Source organism: Pseudophryne corroboree, chromosome 8 (genome assembly GCF_028390025.1).
Source record: "Pseudophryne corroboree isolate aPseCor3 chromosome 8, aPseCor3.hap2, whole genome shotgun sequence".
NCBI classification, from domain to species: Eukaryota; Metazoa; Chordata; class Amphibia; order Anura; family Myobatrachidae; genus Pseudophryne; species Pseudophryne corroboree.
In genome coordinates this window covers 178,411,087-178,431,062 of record NC_086451.1, presented here as the reverse complement: position 1 = coordinate 178,431,062, position 19,976 = coordinate 178,411,087, and the positions used below count along the sequence as shown (strand labels likewise).

General features: G+C 46.4%; 7 non-coding genes and 1 pseudogene across 7 annotated transcripts; 4 read left to right on the top strand and 4 right to left on the bottom strand.

Annotated features, from left to right (window-relative positions):
* The first annotated feature begins 7,522 nt into the window (after positions 1 to 7,522).
* Positions 7,523 to 7,686, top strand: LOC134950872 (U1 spliceosomal RNA). Its single transcript, XR_010183714.1, has one exon. It is a non-coding gene; the product is annotated as a U1 spliceosomal RNA (small nuclear RNA).
* Positions 7,687 to 7,838: 152 nt separating this feature from the next.
* LOC134953348 (U1 spliceosomal RNA) lies at positions 7,839 to 7,980 on the top strand (annotated as a pseudogene).
* A 695-nt stretch (positions 7,981 to 8,675) lies between these two features.
* Positions 8,676 to 8,839, top strand: LOC134951733 (U1 spliceosomal RNA). Its single transcript, XR_010184418.1, has one exon. It is a non-coding gene; the product is annotated as a U1 spliceosomal RNA (small nuclear RNA).
* A 152-nt stretch (positions 8,840 to 8,991) lies between these two features.
* On the top strand, positions 8,992 to 9,154 carry LOC134952082 (U1 spliceosomal RNA). The gene has a single exon (XR_010184695.1). It is a non-coding gene; the product is annotated as a U1 spliceosomal RNA (small nuclear RNA).
* Positions 9,155 to 11,229: 2,075 nt separating this feature from the next.
* On the bottom strand, positions 11,230 to 11,393 carry LOC134950761 (U1 spliceosomal RNA). The gene has a single exon (XR_010183623.1). It is a non-coding gene; the product is annotated as a U1 spliceosomal RNA (small nuclear RNA).
* A 670-nt stretch (positions 11,394 to 12,063) lies between these two features.
* On the bottom strand, positions 12,064 to 12,226 carry LOC134952081 (U1 spliceosomal RNA). The gene has a single exon (XR_010184694.1). It is a non-coding gene; the product is annotated as a U1 spliceosomal RNA (small nuclear RNA).
* A 152-nt stretch (positions 12,227 to 12,378) lies between these two features.
* On the bottom strand, positions 12,379 to 12,542 carry LOC134951414 (U1 spliceosomal RNA). The gene has a single exon (XR_010184159.1). It is a non-coding gene; the product is annotated as a U1 spliceosomal RNA (small nuclear RNA).
* A 1,162-nt stretch (positions 12,543 to 13,704) lies between these two features.
* Positions 13,705 to 13,867, bottom strand: LOC134953117 (U1 spliceosomal RNA). Its single transcript, XR_010185434.1, has one exon. It is a non-coding gene; the product is annotated as a U1 spliceosomal RNA (small nuclear RNA).
* Between the last annotated feature and the right edge of the window lie 6,109 nt (positions 13,868 to 19,976).

Sequence of the window (19,976 nt, the reverse complement as noted above, 5' to 3'; positions counted from 1 at the left end):
TCCAGCGTGTTTTGTTTGCACCTTTGCAAATGTCTTACATCGACAAACTTATTTAGTACTATTTTGCAAATAGGGTTACATTGTCGCAACATTGTGTTCCCTAATTGCTTGATTTTTTTAAATGCAACAATTGATAAAGACACCTGATAATTGCTCTGTGGAGTATTATTTTGTGTCTACTTCTTATCTACATTTAATTCCCTACCTCTAATCAAGGCATTTTTAAATGCTGGGGGCTGCCAGGACGTGAGGCCTACCTAGACTTTAGATCTGAATTTGAATGTACTTGTGAACTAACTTAATTTCCTACTTCTAAATTCATTCCTAAATTCACTACTTACATTAATCCTGTAGTTGGGCATTTTGAGCCTTCAATTGTGGGCATTGTTTTGTGTCCAAATCAGCAGCTGGTGGTGTGCATTTGCTGGAAAGGCATCGAAGACCTCCGATATGCTGCATCTCCTGATGTGTGTCTCCCTCAAGTGGCTGTCAGCAAATGCATGCTAGACACCCCATTCCAAGCTGATTGTGACATCACGGAACATGCATCATAGAACAGGCATGCTAGAATATGGGTCTTCAACCTGCGACCCTCCAGCTGCTGTGGAACTACATATACCAGCATGCCCTGCCTCAGTTTTAGCATACCTTAATAGCAAAACTGTGGCAGGGCATGCTGGGATGTGTAGTTTCACAGCAGCTGGAGGGCCACAGGATGAAGACCCATGTGCTAGAGCCAAGCCGCAGGTATATTGAATGCTAGCAAGCTGAATGTTTAAATCCTTTTTGTTCCGCAGCATTCCAATGCGGAAGATTCCATGGAACCAGAGATTATTCCATTGAGAAGGACATGCTGCCTGGATGACTGCACTGTGCAAATTAAATCACGGAGCCAGTTGGCTTGTGGGTGGCTCTGGTGACTGGGTCGTTGGGTGGGCGGTGTGTCGGAGGTGGAGCACATGCAAATGAATGTGTATCATCCAGCTAGTGAGAGTGAAAACTCATGCAGGAGTGTGCCTGCTTGTCAGTGGGTTATGCACCTTGCCAGGCGTCAAATCTACATGGAGCAGCTGGAGGGGACAAGAGCAGGTTTGCAAAATATAGATAGAAGAGCATATATGCTGGCGCATTCTCCATGATTGTGTTAGCTTATGTTTTGGTGCACTGCACTTTCCTTCACTAAGTTTTAGCCATTTTGGTTAAATGCAAGTGTAGTTGCTTCTCGCCCTTTTGGCTGTGATCTTGTATCGTGGTTGAAGAGTCTGCTGGAGGAATTGTTTTCTTCATTGGCGAGAGACTGAAGATATTCCAGGATGGAAGGCTTGGGAACACTATCCGTTTTTCAGTTGTGGAAGAGTTGAAAGACCGGATTGGACTACATTCTATAGTAAAGGATATCTTTGTATTTATTAATCCTCCCTTTATATGTGTCTGTCTTTCAATAAAGCTTCGGGCTTGTGATTCCCTCACCCTCTTACACTCCACACACATAGCCTTATTAACTGTTGTATTATTGTATTGTTTAAATGTATAGTGCAGTTCATGATTTATAGTGTAGGCTGGCCTGTGCTGTAGTTCTTGAACTGTACTATACCGACAGCATTTGTATTGTGTTTTGGCTGTGCTGCAAAACGGTACTTATGTGTGTAATGTTTATGTATGTTTTTTTGCTTCTTTATGTCAATAAAGACTGCTTTTTCAATCCAATATCTGAAAACAATCAATGTTTATCTTTGATGGCAATAGAAGTGGTATGATATTTGCTGCTTTTGAAAGGCAATATCTGATATGTCCCCTATCTGGGAACCATATATTAAATGGCTTTTCAGAAAAGGGAGATGGGAGAAGAGCTTTCAGTACTTGTAGGACCGATGCTCATTTCCTATTCTAGCCTCCAAAAACAGATTCAGTTGCATTTTCCAGCGTGTTTTGGATGCGCCTTTGCAAATGTCTTACATCGACAAACTTATTTAGTACTATTTTGCAAATAGGGTTACATTGTTGCAACATTGTGTTCCCTAATTGCTTGCTTTTTTAAATGCAACAATTGATAAAGACACCTGATAACTGCTCTGTGGAGTCTTATTTTGTGTCTACTTCTTATCTACATTTAATTCTCTACCTCTAATCAAGGCATTTTTAAATGCTGGGGGCTGCCAGGACGTGAGGCCTACCTAGACTTTAGATCTGAATTTGAATGTACTTGTGAACTAACTTAATTTCCTACTTCTAAATTCATTCCTAAATTCACTACTTACATGAATCCTGTAGTTGGGCATTTTGGGACTTCGATTGTGGGCATTGTTTTGTGTCCAGACCAGCAGCAGGTGGTGTGCATTTGCTGGAAAGGCATCGAAGACCTCCGATATGCTGCATCTCCTGATGTGTGTCTCCCTCAAGTGTCTGTCAGCAAATGCCTGCTAGACACCCCATTCCAAGCTGATTGTGACATCACGGTACATGCATCATAGAACAGGCATGCTAGAACATGGGTCTTCAACCTGCGACCCTCCAGCTGCTGTGGAACTACACATCCCAGCATGCCCTGCCTCAGTTTTAGCATACCTTAATAGCAAAACTGTGGCAGGGCATGCTGGGATGTGTAGTTTCACAGCAGCTGGAGGGCCACAGGATGAAGACCCATGTGCTAGAGCCAAGCCGCAGGTACATTGAATGCTAGCAAGCTGAATATTTAAATCCTTTTTGTTCCGCAGCATTCCAATGTGGAAGATTCCATGGAACCAGAGATCCTTCCATTGAGAAGAACATGCTGCCTGGATGACTACACTGTGCAAATTAAATCACGGAGCTAGTTGGTTTGTGGGTGGCTCTGGTGACTGGGTGGTTGGGTGGGTGGTGTGTCGGAGGTGGAGCACATGCAAATGATTGTGTATCATCCAGCTAGTGAGAGAGAAAACTCATGCAGGAGTGTGCCTGCTTGTCAGTGGGTTATGCACCTTGCCAGACGTCAAATCTACATAGAGCAGCTGGAGGGGACAAGAGCAGGTTTGCAAAATATAGATAGAAGAGCATATATGCTGGCACATTCTCCATGATTGTGTCAGCTTATGTTTTGGTGCACTGCACTTTCCTCCACTAAGTTTTAGCCATTTTTGTTAAGTTCAAGTGTAGTTGCTTCTCGGCCTTTTGGCTGTGATCTTGTCTCGTGGTTGAAGGGTCTGCTGGAGGGAGGGATTGTTTTCTTCATTGGCGAAAGACCAAAGATATTCCAGGATGGAAGGCTTGGGAACACTATCCGTTTTTCAGTTGTGGAAGAGCACAGAGGTCGGATTGGACTACATTCTATAGTAAAGGATACCTTTCTATTTATTGCCTCTCCCCTTATATGTGTCTGTGTTACAATAAAGCTTCGGTCTTGTGATTCCCTCACCCTCTTACACTCCACACACATAGCCTTATTAACTGTTGTATTATTGTATAGTTTAAATGTATAGTGCAGTTCATGATTTATAGTGTAGGCTGGCCTGTGCTGTAGTTCTTGAACTGTACTATACCGACAGCATTTTTATTGTGTTTTGGCTGTGCTGCAACACAGTACTTATGTGTGTAATGTTTATGTATGTTTTTTTGCTTCTTTATGTCAATAAAGACTGCTTTTTCAATCCAATATCTGAAAACAATCAATGTTTATCTTTGATGGCAATAGAAGTGGTATGATATTTGCTGCTTTTGAAAGGCAATATCTGATATGTCCCCTATCTGGGAACCATATATTAAATGGCTTTTCAGAAAAGGAAGATGGTAGAAGAGCTTTCAGTACTTGTTGGACCGATGCACATTTCCTATTCTAGCCTCCAAAAACAGATTCAGTTGCATTTTCCAGTGTGTTTTAAATGCGCCTTTGCAAATGTCTTACATCGACAAACTTATTTAGTACTATTTTGCAAATAGGGTTACATTGTTGCAACATTGTGTTCCCTAATTGCTTGATTTTTTAAATGCAACAATTGATAAAGACACCTGATAACTGCTCTGTGGAGTCTTATTTTGCGTCTACTTCTTATCTACATTTAATTCCCTACCTCTAATCAAGGCATTTTTAAATGCTGGGGGCTGCCAGGACGTGAGGCCTACCTAGACTTTAGATCTGAATTTGAATGTACTTGTGAACTAACTTAATTTCCTACTTCTAAATTCATTCCTAAATTCACTACTTACATGAATCCTGTAGTTAGGCATTTTGGGACTTCGATTGTGGGCATTGTTTTGTGTCCAGACCAGCAGCAGGTGGTGTGCATTTGCTGGAAAGGCATCGAAGACCTCCGATATGCTGCATCTCCTGATGTGTGTCTACCTCAAGTGGCTGTCAGTAAATGCCTGCTAGATACCCCATTCCAAGCTGATTGTGACATCACGGAACATGCATCATAGAACAGGCATGCTAGAACATGGGTCTTCAACCTGCGACCCTCCAGCTGCTGTGGAACTACACATCCCAGCATGCCCTGCCTCAGTTTTAGCATACCTTAATAGCAAAACTGTGGCAGGGCATGCTGGGATGTGTAGTTTCACAGCAGCTGGAGGGCCACAGGATGAAGACCCATGTGCTAGAGCCAAGCCGCAGGTACATTGAATGCTAGCAAGCTGAATGTTTAAATCCTTTTTGTTCCGCAGCATTCCAATGCGGAAGATTCCATGGAACCAGAGATTATTCCATTGAGAAGGACATGCTGCCTGGATGACTGCACTGTGCAAATTAAGTCACGGAGCCAGTTGGCTTGTGGGTGGCTCTGGTGACTGGGTGGTTGGGTGGGCGGTGTGTCGGAGGTGGAGCACATGCAAATGAATGTGTATCATCCAGCTAGTGAGAGTGAAAACTCATGCAGGAGTGTGCCTGCTTGTCAGTGGGTTATGCACCTTGCCAGACGTTAAATCTACATGGAGCAGCTGGAGGGGACAAGAGCAGGTTTGCAAAATATAGATAGAAGAGCATATATGCTGGCGCATTCTCCATGATTGTGTCAGCTTATGTTTTGGTGCACTGCACTTTCCTCCACTAAGTTTTATCTATTTTGGTTAAACGCAAGTGTAGTTGCTTCTCGCCCTTTTGGCTGTGATCTTGTATCGTGGTTAAAGAGTCTGCTGGAGGGATTGTTTTCTTCATTGGCGAGAGACTGAAGATATTCCAGGATGGAAGGCTTGGGAACACTATCCGTTTTTAAGTTGTGGAAGAGTTGAAAGACCGGATTGGACTACATTCTATAGTAAAGGATATCTTTGTATTTATTAATCCTCCTTTTATATGTGTCTGTCTTTCAATAAAGCTTCGGGCTTGTGATTCCCTCACCCTCTTACACTCCACACCCATAGCCTTATTAACTGTTGTATTATTGTATTGTTTAAATGTATAGTGCAGTTCATGATTTATAGTGTAGGCTGGCCTGTGCTGTAGTTCTTGAACTGTACTATACCGACAGCATTTGTATTGTGTTTTATCTGTGCTGCAACACAGTACTTATGTGTGTAATGTTTATGTATGTTTTTTTGCTTCTTTATGTCAATAAAGACTGCTTTTTCAATCCAATATCTGAAAACAATCAATGTTTATCTTTGATGGCAATAGAAGTGGTATGATATTTGCTGCTTTTGAAAGGCAATATCTGATATGTCCCCTATCTGGGAACCATATATTAAATGGCTTTTCAGAAAAGGGAGATGGTAGAAGAGCTTTCAGTACTGGTAGGACCGATGCACATTTCCTATTCTAGCCTCCAAAAACAGATTCAGTTGCATTTTCCAGCGTGTTTTGGATGCGCCTTTGCAAATGTCTTACATCGACAAACTTATTTAGTACTATTTTGCAAATAGGGTTACATTGTTGCAACATTGTGTTCCCTAATTGCTTGATTTTTTAAATGCAACAATTGATAAAGACACCTGATAACTGCTCTGTGGAGTCTTATTTTGTGTCTACTTTTTATCTACAGTTAATTCTCTACCTCTAATCAAGGCATTTTTAAGTGCTGGGGGCTGCCAGGACGTGAGGCCTACCTAGACTTTAGATCTGAATTTGAATGTACTTGTGAACTAACTTAATTTCCTACTTCTAAATTCATTCCTAAATTCACTACTTACATGAATCCTGTAGTTGGGCATTTTGGGACTTCGATAGTGGGCATTGTTTTGTGTCCAGACCAGCAGCAGGTGGTGTGCATTTGCTGGAAAGGCATCGAAGACCTCCGATATGCTGCATCTCCTGATGTGTGTCTCCCTCAAGTGGCTGTCAGCAAATGCCTGCTAGACACCCCATTCCAAGCTGATTGTGACATCACGGTACATGCATCATAGAACAGGCATGCTAGAACATGGGTCTTCAACCTGCGACCCTCCAGCTGCTGTGGAACTACACATCCCAGCATGCCCTGCCTCAGTTTTAGCATACCTTAATAGCAAAACTGTGGCAGGGCATGCTGGGATGTGTAGTTTCACAGCAGCTGGAGGGCCACAGGATGAAGACCCATGTGCTAAAGCCAAGCCGCAGGTACATTGAATGCTAGCAAGCTGAATATTTAAATCCTTTTTATTCCGCAGCATTCCAATGTGGAAGATTCCATGGAACCAGAGATCCTTCCATTGAGAAGGACATGCTGCCTGGATGACTACACTGTGCAAATTAAATCACGGAGCCAGTTGGCTTGTGGGTGGCTCTGGTCACTGGGTGGTTGGGTGGGTGGTGTGTCGGAGGTGGAGCACATGCAAATGATTGTGTATCATCCAGCTAGTGAGAGAGAAAACTCATGCAGGAGTGTGCCTGCTTGTCAGTGGGTTATGCACCTTTCCAGACGTCAAATCTACAAGGAGCAGCTGGAGAGGACAAGAGCAGGTTTGCAAAATATAGACAGAAGAGCTCTCCAGCCTAGTTTGCTGTCTGTTTCCACTTCTCTTTTCTTGAGCCGCTCCCTTCTATGCCCTTGCGCACTATCCTGACTTCTCCCGTCTGCTTACTTTTTGCCTTCCAACGCACAATGCGAACTACAGGTAGTGCTGCAGGTCCCACACCCTTTTATTTGCCTTACAGAGCAGCTCTGGAGCTGTTACAGTGCCCAGCTGCTGCAAGAAATCAGCTTGAATGCTTCAGGGGCTGGGGCATAGCCAACATGAGCTCCACACTGAAGGAGGGTGGAGGTGTTTAATGCGAGCTAGGGGTCATCCAAGCGCCGCAAAAGGCTGCCATGCCCTGCACGCCCCTTTTCTCTTTTCATATGCAGACGAGGGTTGAAGCCAACTTTGACCCACTGCTTGGATGACATCACCATATGCAAATCCATCTGCTGCAGGCCTTCCCCCAGGAATGCCTGCACTAGTTGTTGCATTTTGTTTGTTGTTTTGGGGTGCTTCAGTATTAGGTAGCCTTCTGCCCTCCCATGTTCATCTGAAAATATGTGTTCTCCCTGCAGTTGTTGTCCCCAGATGAGAGTTCCCTTGTGCTGCCTCAGTTGAATCTCCTTTACTTGACAGAGATGTGCCTGAGCAGCGGCCCTCCCCAGCCCTATCCCAAATCATACTTATTTTGCATAGGAGATACCATGGTCATGAAGATTGTTCTCCCAGGGTGAGGTTCATTCATTGCATTCTGGGTATGCTGACCCCTGTGATTTCCACAAATGTGGGAAACTCGACTGCATTATTTGTGATAGTGGGGGACTGTGTTTGTGCTTTCCTCTGGTCAGCTCTGGTAAAAGTCAGATTTCTTTGTCTCAGATTTTCCTCTAACCTTGTTCTTCTTTCGAGAGTTCCCTTGTGCTGCCTCATTTGGATCTCCTTCACTTGACAGGGGGCTGCCCGAGCAGCGACCCTCCCCAGCTCTAGCCCAACTCCTACTTACCTGCCAGGTGAGATACTATGATCATGAAGTTGCTTCTCCCTGGGCAAGGATCACCCATTGCACTCTGGGTGTGCTGCCCCTGTGATTTCCCCAAATGTGGGAAACTTGACTGCGTAATTTGTGTTTCCCCTGGTCGGCTCTCATATAATTCAGATCTCTTTGTCTCAGGTCTCTCTCCAGCCTAGTTTGCTGTCTGTTTCCACTTCTTTTTTCTTGAGCCCCTCCCTTCTATACCCTTGTGCACTATCCTGACTTCTCCTCCCGTCTGCTTACTTTGTGCCTTACAATGCACAATGCAAACTACAGGTAGTGCTGCAGGGCCCACACCCTTTTACTTGCCTTACAGAGCAGCTCTGGAGCTGTTACAGTGCCCAGCTGCTGCAAGAAATCAGCTTGAATGCTTCAGGGGCTGGGGCATGGCCAACATGAGCCCCACACAGAAGGAGGGTGGGGGTATTTAATGCGAACTAGGGGTCATCCAAGCGCCGCAAAAGGCCGCCATGCCCTGCATACCCCTTTTCTCTTTTCATATGCAGATAAGGGTTCCAGCCAACTTTGGCCCACTGCTTGGATGACATCACCGTATGCAAATCCGTCTTCTGCAGACCTTCCCCCAGGAATGCTTGTACTAGTTGTTGCATTTGGTTTGTTGTTTGGGGGTGCTTCAGTATTAGGCAGCCTTCTGCCCTCCCATGTTCATCTGAAAATATGTGTTCTCCCTGCAGTTGTTGTCCCCAGATGAGAGTTCCCTTGTGCTGCCTCAGTTGAATCTCCTTTACTTGACAGAGATGTGCCTGAGCAGCGGCCCTCCCCAGCCCTATCCCAAATCATACTTATTTTGCATAGGAGATACCATGGTCATGAAGATTGTTCTCCCAGGGTGAGGTTCATTCATTGCATTCTGGGTATGCTGACCCCTGTGATTTCCCCAAACGTGGGAAACTTGACTGCATTATTTGTGGTAGTGAGTGACTGTGATGGTGCTTTCCTCTGGTCAGCTCTGGTAAAAGTCAGATTTCTTTGTCTCAGATCTTCCTCTAGCCTTGTTCTTCTTTCGAGAGTTTCCTTGTGCTGCCTCAGTTGGATCTCCTTCACTTGACAGGGGGGTGCCCGAGCAGCGACCCTCCCCAGCTCTAGCCCAACTCCTACTTACCTGCCAGGTGAGATACTATGATCATGAAGGTGCTTCTCCCAGGGCAAGGCTCACCCATTGCACTCTGGGTGTGCTGCTCCTGCGATTTCCCCAAATGTGGGAAACTTGACTGCATAATTTGTGTTTCCCCTGGTCGGCTCTCGTATAATTCAGATCTCTTTGTCTCAGGTCTCTCTCCAGCCTAGTTTGCTGTCTGTTTCCACTTCTCTTTTCTTGAGCCGCTCCCTTCTATGCCCTTGCGCACTATCCCAGGATAATTATTGTAGCTGGTCTGCGGGTAACAGCTCTCAGATCCACTTCTAGAAAAAATGCAACAATGTAATTTGAGTGACAAACTGCAGAGATGAACCCTTTCTGTGACTGCTGCACAGGGATCACACAAACTCTATTCATAGGGCTGACTTCACTTAGGGGAGAAGTTCTCGCCCCGCAAAGAAGTGCGAGTATATACCGCACTTACGGTACCATTGGATTTACAGATATTTTCTTGCAATACACTATGGGGGTCATTCTGAGTTGATTGCTCGCTAGCAGTTTTTAGCAGCCTTAAAACGGTGGAGTTAACATATCTCACGTGGAAGGTGGTCATGTTATTAGCCTTGGCTTCGGCTAGGCGAGTGTCGGAATTAGCGGCTTTGTCACATAAAAGCCCATATTTGGTGTTCCATGTGGATAGAGCGGAATTGCGGACCCATCCTCAATTCCTTCCAAAAGTGGTCTCATCTTTTCATATGAACCAATCTATTGTGGTGCCTTTGGCTACGCGTGACTTGGAGGATTCCGAGTTACTTGATGTGGTCAGGGCTTTGAAAATTTACGTGGCCAGGACGGCTAGAGTCAGGAAAACTGAAGCGCTGTTTGTCCTGTATGCAACCAACAAGAGTGGTGCCCCTGCTTCAAAGCAGGCTATTGCTCGCTGGATTTGTAACACGATTCAGCAAGCGCATTCTATTGGCTGGATTGCAGTTACCGAAATCGGTCTAGGCCCATTCCACGAGGAAAGTGGGCTCTTCTTGGGCGGCTGCCCGAGGGGTCTCGGCACTACAGCTGTGTCGAGCTGCTACTTGGTCAGGTTCAAACACCTTTTCAAAATACTATAAGTTTGATACCCTGGCTGAGGAGGAACTCATGTTTGCTCAATCGGTGCTGCAGAGTCATCCGCACTCTCCCGCCCGTTTTGGAGCTTTGGTATAATCCCCATGGTCCTTACGGAGTCCCCAGCATCCTCTAGGACGTTAGAGAAAATAAGATTTTAAACCTACCGGTAAATCTTTTTCTCGTAGTCCGTAGAGGATGCTGGGCGCCCGTCCCAAGTGCGGACTACTTCTGCAATACTTGTATATAGTTATTGCTTCAATAAGGGTTATGTTATAGTTGCATCGGTCCTGCACTGATGCTACAGTATGTTGTTTTTTCGTACTCATAACTGGGTAGTTCATCACAAGTTATACGGTGTGATTGGTGTGGCTGGTATGAATCTTGCCCTGGATTAACAAAATCCTTTCCTCATACTGTCAGTCTCCTCTGGGCACAGTTTCTCTAACTGTGGCATAAAGGCGCATAGAGGGAGGAGCCAGTGCACACCCAGAACTAAAGTCTTTCTTAAAGTGCCCATGTCTCCTGTGGAGCCCGTCTATCCCCATGGTCCTTACGGAGTCCCCAGCACCCTCTACGGACTACGAGAAAAAGATTTACCGGTAGGTTTAAAATCTTATTTTCTACTTTATTCTTTTCTATCCTAGTTTATTACGACCAACTCTCATCCAAGGAGTTTGATATTCTACTACCTGCATGCAATTTAAATTGCTTAAATTGTTTATATGGTTGATTTGTCCTTCACAACCCATAATCTGCAACTTGGATGTACTTGTGTCATTGAAAATCTTATAATAAAAATGTTTATATATTGAAAAAAAAGTTATAAGACATATGCATTCAATATTTGAAGAAACAAAATAAAATAAAGCTATGTATTGGGTTTCACTAACAAGCACATTGGAAGACTTGACTACTGTTAAAAGACATGCATTACATGGTATAGAGCCACAAACCACAATGTAGTAAAATAAAAACAAACTTACATGTGCTAGAGCTGGGGAGGGTCGCTGCTCGGGCAGCCCCCTGTCAAGTGAAGGAGATCCAACTGAGGCAGCACAAGGGAACTCTCGAAAGAAGAACAAGGCTAGAGGAAAATCTGAGACAAAGAAATCTGACTTTTACCAGAGCTGACCAGAGGAAAGCACAAACACAGTCCCCCACTACCACAAATAATGCAGTCGAGTTTCCCACATTTGTGGAAATCACAGGGGTCAGCATACCCAGAATGCAATGAATGAACCTCACCCTGGGAGAACAATCTTCATGACCATGGTATCTCCTATGCAAAATAAGTATGATTTGGGATAGGGCTGGGGAGGGCCGCTGCTCAGGCACATCTCTGTCAAGTAAAGGAGATTCAACTGAGGCAGCACAAGGGAACTCTCATCTGGGGACAACAACTGCAGGGAGAACACATATTTTCAGATGAACATGGGAGGGCAGAAGGCTACCTAATACTGAAGCACCCCCAAACAACAAACAAAATGCAACAACTAGTGCAAGCATTCCTGGGGGAAGGCCTGCAGCAGATGGATTTGCATATGGTGATGTCATCCAAGCAGTGGGTCAAAGTTGGCTTCAACCCTCGTCTGCATATGAAAAGAGAAAAGGGGCGTGCAGGGCATGGCAGCCTTTTGCTGCGCTTGGATGACCTCTAGCTCGCATTAAACACCTCCACCCTCCTTCGGTGTGGGGCTCATGTTGGCTATGCCCCAGCCCCTGAAGCATTCAAGCTGATTTCTTGCAGCAGTTGGCACTGTAACAGCTCCAGAGCTGCTCTGTAAGGCAAATAAAAGGGTGTGGGACCTGCAGCACTACCTGTAGTTCGCATTGTGCGTTGGAAGGCAAAAAGTAAGCAGACGGGAGAAGACAGGATAGTGCGCAAGGGCATAGAAGGGAGCGGCTCAAGAAAAGAGAAGTGGAAACAGACAGCAAACTAGGCTGGAGAGAGACCTGAGACAAAGAGATCTGAATTATACGAGAGCCGACCAGGGGAAACACAAATTATGCAGTCAAGTTTCCCACATTTGGGGAAATCGCAGGAGCAGCACACCCAGAGTGCAATGGGTGAGCCTTGCCCTGGGAGAAGCACCTTCATGATCATAGTATCTCACCTGGCAGGTAAGTAGGAGTTGGGCTAGAGCTGGGGAGGGTCGCTGCTCGGGCACCCCCCTGTCAAGTGAAGGAGATCCAACTGAGGCAGCACAAGGAAACTCTCGAAAGAAGAACAAAGCTAGAGGAAGATCTGAGACAAAGAAATCTGACTTTTACCAGAGCTGACCAGAGGAAAGCACAAACACAGTCACTCACTACCACAAATAATGCAGTCAAGTTTCCCACATTTGGGGAAATCACAGGGGTCAGCATACCCAGAATGCAATGAATGAACCTCACCCTGGGAGAACAATCTTCATGACCATGGTATCTCCTATGCAAAATAAGTATGATTTGGGATAGGGCTGGGGAGGGCCGCTGCTCAGGCACATCTCTGTCAAGTAAAGGAGATTCAACTGAGGCAGCACAAGGGAACTCTCATCTGGGGACAACAACTGCAGGGAGAACACATATTTTCAGATGAACATGGGAGGGCAGAAGGCTGCCTAATACTGAAGCACCCCCAAACAACAAACCAAATGCAACAACTAGTACAAGCATTCCTGGGGGAAGGTCTGCAGAAGACGGATTTGCATACGGTGATGTCATCCAAGCAGTGGGCCAAAGTTGGCTGGAACCCTCATCTGCATATGAAAAGAGAAAAGGGGTATGCAGGGCATGGCGGCCTTTTGCAGCGCTTGGATGACCCCTAGTTATAAGATAACCATTTTTCTCCCAAACGAAGGACACTAGGCTCACCAATTGCACTCTGGGTGTGCTGCTCCTGCGATTTCCCCAAATGTGGGAAACTTGACTGCATAATTTGTGTTTCCCCTGGTCGGCTCTCGTATAATTCAGATCTCTTTGTCTCATGTCTTTTCCTTGCCAATATCTCTCTTTTGCAAAGAGCTGCGCATTGGAAAATTCAGGGCTATGCCGTGTAGATGATGGCCTAACAGGAGGCTTTAAAATTTTCTTTCTAGTGTCCTTCGTTTGGGAGAAAAATGCAAAGGTACAAGACAGCTTTTCCTTGCCAATATCTCTCTTTTGCAAAGAGCTGCGCATTGGAAAATTCAGGGCTATGCCGTGTAGATGATGGCCTAACAGGAGGCTTTAAAATTTTCATTCTAGTGTCCTACGTTTGGGAGAAAAATCCAATGGTACAAGACAGCTTTTCCTTGCCAATATCTCTCTTTTGCACTAAGTTGCGCATTGGAAAATTCAGGGCTATGCCGTGTAGATAATGGCCTAACAGGAGGCTTTAAAATTTTCTTTCTAGAGTCCTTCGTTTGGGAGAAAAATGCAAAGGTACAAGACAGCTTTTCCTTGCTAATATCTCTCTTTTGCAAAGAGCTGCGCATTGGAAAATTCAGGGCTATGCCGTGTAGATGATGGCCTAACAGGAGGCTTTAAAATTTTCTTTCTAGTGTCCTTCGTTTGAAGGGAGCGGCTCAAGAAAAGAGAAGTGGAAACAGACAGCAAACTAGGCTGGAGAGAGACCTGAGACAAAGAGATCTGAATTATACGAGAGCCGACCAGGGGAAACACAAATTATGCAGTCAAGTTTCCCACATTTGGGGAAATCGCAGGAGCAGCACACCCAGAGTGCAATGGGTGAGCCTTGCCCTGGGAGAAGCACCTTCATGATCATAGTATCTTACCTAGCAGGTAAGAAGGAGTTGGGCTAGAGCTGGGGAGGGTCGCTGCTCGGGCACCCCCCTGTCAAGTGAAGGAGATCCAACTGAGGCAGCACAAGGGAACTCAGGCACAGTGTATTTATACCTGCAGCAAGGAAGGGATTGGCTAGGCAATTATGCAGATTATCAATACTGAGAACAGATTGGTGGAAATGATCAGCTGACAGAATCCAAGATGGCTGCGCCCATGCAGACACTTGGAGGGAAGTTTGGTTTGTAATCCATGTGGTAATGAAAACAGTAATGGCGGCGCCGGCCACCGGAGACAGGAGGCGCCAGGCTGACAGATGCACATCCAACCACGCGGACACAGCGGAGGCCGCGGCTGACGTAATCGCCACTCAGACACTCTGCATGCAGAAGTTCAGGGACGGCGGCGGAGGCCGCGGGAGACGCCATGCCAGGTGTAATATGGCGTTTACTGTGACAGCGTCCCAGAGTGACAGGAGAGGATACAGGAATGTACACATCAGGATAAAAGATGGGATCCCGTCCTGGAGCGCTGAGCCAGCCTTAGGAGGCATCTGATGGGTAAGAAATGGCGTCCAGATACCCGGATCGTGACAGCACCCCCCCCTTTAGGAGTGGCCCCAGGACACTTCTTTGGCTTTTGAGGAAACTTGGAATGGAATCTCCGGACCAAGGCAGGAGCATGGACATCAGAAGCATTGGTCCATGAACGTTCCTCAGGACCATAACCCTTCCAGTCAATAAGATATTGTAGTTGACCGTAACGGTGACGTGAGTCCAGGATCTTGGCCACTTCATACTCAACGCCTCGTTGAGTTTGGACTTTCGGAGTTGGAGGAAGTGAGGAATGAAACCGATTCAAGATCAGCGGTTTCAACAGGGAAACATGGAATGTCCTGGGTATTTTTAAGAAGGGAGGCAACTGGAGTCTGTAAGCAACAGGATTGATGACTTGTTCAATCTTGAAAGGACCGATATAGCGAGGTGCAAACTTCATACTGGGAACTCTTAACCTCAAATTCTTCGTGGATAACCATACCCGATCACCCACCTTGAGAGCAGGAACTGCTCGACGCTTCTTATCCGCAAACTTCTTGTACCTGAACGATGCCTTGAGCAGAGCTGATCGTACGCTCTTCCAGATATTGGCAAACTGATGCAAGGTGATATCCACTGCGGGAACAGAAGTTGCTGGAAGCGGTTGGAACTCAGGGACTTTAGGGTGGAATCCAAAGTTAGTGAAGAATGGTGTTGAAGCAGATGAAGAATGATACTGGTTGTTATGACAGAACTCGGCCCAGGGAAGTAATTGAACCCAGTCATCTTGAGAGGAGGACACATAGATGCGGAGGAAGGCCTCCAAGTCCTGATTCACCCTCTCGGTTTGACCATTGGTCTGAGGATGATAAGCCGTGGAAAACTTTAGCTTGACTTGGAGGACTTGACATAAACTTCGCCAGAATTTGGCTGTGAATTGAACTCCTCGATCTGAGATAATTTCTTCAGGAAGACCGTGGAGTCGGAAGATCTCTTGTATGAATACTTGAGCCAACTTGGAAGCTGACGGAAGACCGGTGAGAGGAATGAAGTGTGCCATCTTGGTGAACCGGTCAACTACCACCCAGATGGTATTGAACTTGTTGCACATGGGTAAATCTGTAATAAAATCCATCGACAAATGGGTCCAAGGTCGACGGGGAACAGATAGTGGAACCAGTTGCCCCGCAGGCGACTGGCGGGATACCTTATGTTGAGCACACTTTGGGCAAGATGCAATAAACTCCAAGACGTCCTTTTTCAGAGTTGGCCACCAATAGGACCTAGAGATAAACTCCAGGGTTTTTTGGATACCTGTATGTCCGGCAAAACGGGAAGCATGGGCCCAATGCATGAGCTTCTTCCTTAGCATCGGTTTCACAAAACTTTTCCCTGATGGGGGCGTAGAGTCCATCCCTACCGTGGAGAATGCCAACGGATTTATAATAGGATGCTTGTCTGAAGACTCTGACTCATTTTCTTGCTCCCATGAGCGGGAAAGGGCATCGGCCTTGCGATTCTGAGAGCCCGGACAGAACTGGAGTTTAAAGTCGAACCTGGAAAAGAAAAGTGCCCATCTGGCCTGACGAGGGTTGAGACATTGTGCGCCTTTCAGATATAAAAGGTTCTTGTGGTCTGTAAGTATGGTGATTGAATGAGAAGCTCCCTCCAACAGATACCTCCACTCTTCTAGAGCGAGCTTGATGGCTAGCAACTCCTGGTCGCCAATGGCATAGTTGCGCTCAGCTGGGGAGAACTTCCGGGAGAAGAAACTGCAAGGGTGTAAATGGCCATCTTTAGCCCTCTGAGATAACACCGCTCCTACTCCAACGGAGGAGGCATCCACCTCTAAGATGAAAGGAGAGTCGATGTCAGGCTGTTTCAGAACAGGTGCAGAGATGAACCTTTGTTTTAAAAGATGAAATGCTTGCATGGCTTCTTCAGACCACTTGGACGGGTTAGCACCCTTCTTAGTGAAAGCAGTAATAGGCGCCACAATGGTGGAAAAGACTCGTATAAACTTTCGGTAATAGTTGGCGAACCCTAAGAACCTCTGGACCCCTTTGAGGGTAAAGGGTACCGGCCAATTTTGGATTGCTTGTAGTTTCTCAGGATCCATCTCTAGTCCGGAACCGGACACAATGTACCCTAGAAACGGAATGGACTTGACTTCAAAGACGCATTTTTCTAATTTGCAATAGAGATGATTGACACGGAGACGGGACAGAACCTCTTTAACCCAAAAACGATGTTCCTCTAAATCGTTGGCAAAAATGAGGATATCGTCTAAATAGACCACGACATGACGGTATAGAATGTCTCTGAAGATCTCATTGACAAAATGCTGGAAGACAGCTGGAGCATTGCTCAATCCGAAGGGCATGACGAGGTACTCATAATGTCCGTCACGGGTGTTAAAGGCGGTCTTCCACTCGTCACCCTCACGGATCCGGATGAGATTGTATGCACCTCTCAAGTCCAGCTTTGTAAAGATGGTAGCTCCGCTAACTCTGTCAAAGAGCTCAGTAATCAGGGGTAAAGGATAACGGTTCTTGATGGTAATGTCGTTCAAACCTCTGTAGTCGATGCACGGCCGCAGACCACCATCTTTCTTTTTTACAAAAAAGAAGCCTGCGCCGGCTGGAGAAGAAGAAGGTCGAATGAACCCCTTTGCTAGGTTCTCTTTAATATATTCCTCCATAGAATGCGTCTCAGGCAGAGACAACGGATACGTTCGGCCTCGAGGTGGAACCTTCCCTGGAACGAGATCAATCGGGCAGTCCCATTCTCTATGAGGAGGAAGGATATCAGCAGAAGCTTTACTGAACACGTCCGTGAAATCTTGATATGGAGGAGGTGGAACATCAGACGACCTGGGGGAGGAAGAACAGACAGGCAATACTTTAAACAAACATGTCTCAGCACAGGAGGAACCCCATGCCAGGATTTGCGTAGTCGTCCAATCAATTGTAGGATTGTGAAGACGGAGCCATGGAAGGCCCAGGACCACAGGATGTGTGGCTCTTGGAATCACTAAAAAAGAAATAAGTTCGGAATGAAGAACTCCCACTCTCAGACGAACTGGTAGAGTCCTTAAAGAAATAACTGCATCAAAAATTTTGCTGCCATCCACGGCAGTTAAAGAAATGGACGAAGGAAGTCTCTCGGTGGGTAGGGACCACCGTTTAACATAGGCTTCGGTAATAAAGTTCCCAGCTGCTCCGGAATCAAGGAGGGCAATGACGTTCCGATAACGTTGAGCAACTTGAAGCGAGACTGGGAGATTACAATCTTGAGGAGATGGAGAGGAGATCATTACTCCTAGCCGGCCCTCTCCTTGGCGAGCTAGGATTTGGAGTTTCCCGGACGTTTGGGACAGGCATTAATGGTGTGAGACGGAGCTGCACAATAGAGACAGAGAGACTCGGAGAGACGTCTTCGGCGCTCAGCAGGAGTTAAACGGGAACGGCCAAGTTGCATGGGCTCATCTTTAGATGGTGACAGTTGACGAGGAGGAGGAGCAGAAGATTTTGGAGCAGATGATCTTCCACGCTCAGTTGCTCTCTCTCTGAAACGTAAATCAACTTTCGTGCAGAGTGAGATTAGCTCATCTAACTTAGAAGGTAAGTCTCTGGTAGCTAACTCATCTTTAATACGCTCAGATAAGCCATGCCAGAATGCAGCATACAGGGCCTCGTCGTTCCATGCCAGTTCGGATGCCAGGATCTGGAACTGTATCAGATATTGTCCTACAGTACGTGACCCCTGGCGTAAACGGAGAATCTCGGATGAAGCTGAGGTTACCCGGCCTGGCTCGTCGAAGATGCGCCTGAATGTTGACACGAAGGCAGTGTAGGAAGATAGCAGGGTGTCGGACCTCTCCCATAACGGTGATGCCCAATCAAGGGCTGAGCCACTGAGAAGAGAAATAATGTAGGCAATTTTTGTACGGTCACTGGGAAAATTGCCAGGTTGTAGCTCAAACTGAATCTCACACTGGTTGAGAAATCCCCTGCAGAATCTTGGAGATCCGTCAAATTTTGCTTGCGTTGGAAGATGAAGACGTGGAGCAGAAATGGGTAAGGTGGGTGGGGTTATAGCTGGAGTCACTGTGGTTGACGCACCAGACGCGCCTGATCCACGGAGAGTTGTCTGAATCCCATCCAGCCGAGTAGAGAGATCCTGGAGACAGCGGATGATGTGGCCCTGTGCAGCCTCCTGATGTTCTAGTCGGGCTGCCAGTTCTTGCATCGGCCTGGCCGCTTGATCCTGGTCTCCGGCTGGATTCATTAGGTCAGTGCTTACTGTCACAACTGAGGGCCTGAGCTGACGGGAGGCAGCCTCAGTTGTAGGGGCTGAGATGTACCGGAACCTGGGAGGTTGTATCAGACCCCTGGACATGTAAGTAACATGAATAATAACTGCCCGAAGGCGTGACCACGACAACTTGGATAAAAGTCAATGATGTTTATTATGACAACTCCGCAACACAGCAGCAGTAAAAGAAAACGTAAAAGTCAGCAAAGAATAAATACAGTTCCTGGGTACTACAGGATGGCAGGAGCCACAGGGCACTGGTAGTGTGAGATAGTTCTTATAATCTTCTAGATGGAAAGTCCTTACCAGGCCCGACTGTAGCAATGGAGATAACCCAGGATTGTGCCAGCTGGTGTTCCAGGAAAAGCTGGGTTGCTGAAGATAAAACGGCTGCTGTGGATACTGGCTGGAACCAGACTGTTGTTAGCACGGAGTGGATACTGGCTGGAACCAGTTAAATAATAAATGAACTTGGGAGCGATGAAATATGAACTGAAATGTAGAACTTGAGAGCGGAGAAATAATAATACCGGTGGAGAGTGGTAAAGTGTAGAAAGGACACCGGCCCTTTAAGAGAAGCTGTACTCTGCTGGAAGCTGAGCTGGAAGCAGGTAATGTAGTAGCTGGAAACAGATGAATCCACAATGGATTGGAGAGTCAGGCTACACCGCAGGTGGAATGCTGGTGCGGATCTCTATGGTGGAAGTCTTGAGACAGGAGCTGGAACCTGGAAGACAATCACAGGAGAGAGACAAACAGGAACTAGGTTTGACAACCAAAGCACTGACGCCTTCCTTGCTCAGGCACAGTGTATTTATACCTGCAGCAAGGAAGGGATTTGCTAGGCAATTATGCAGATTATCAATACTGAGAACAGATTGGTGGAAATGATCAGCTGACAGAATCCAAGATGGCTGCGCCCATGCAGACACTTGGAGGGAAGTTTGGTTTGTAATCCATGTGGTAATGAAAACAGTAATGGCGGCGCCGGCCACCGGAGACAGGAGGCGCCAGGCTGACAGATGCACATCCAACCACGCGGACACAGCGGAGGCCGCGGCTGACGTAATCGCCACTCAGACACTCTGCATGCAGAAGTTCAGGGACGGCGGCGGAGGCCGCGGGAGACGCCATGCCAGGTGTAATATGGCGTTTACTGTGACAGCGTCCCAGAGTGACAGGAGAGGATACAGGAATGTACACATCAGGATAACAGATGGGATCCGGTCCTGGAGCGCTGAGCCAGCCTTAGGAGGCATCTGAT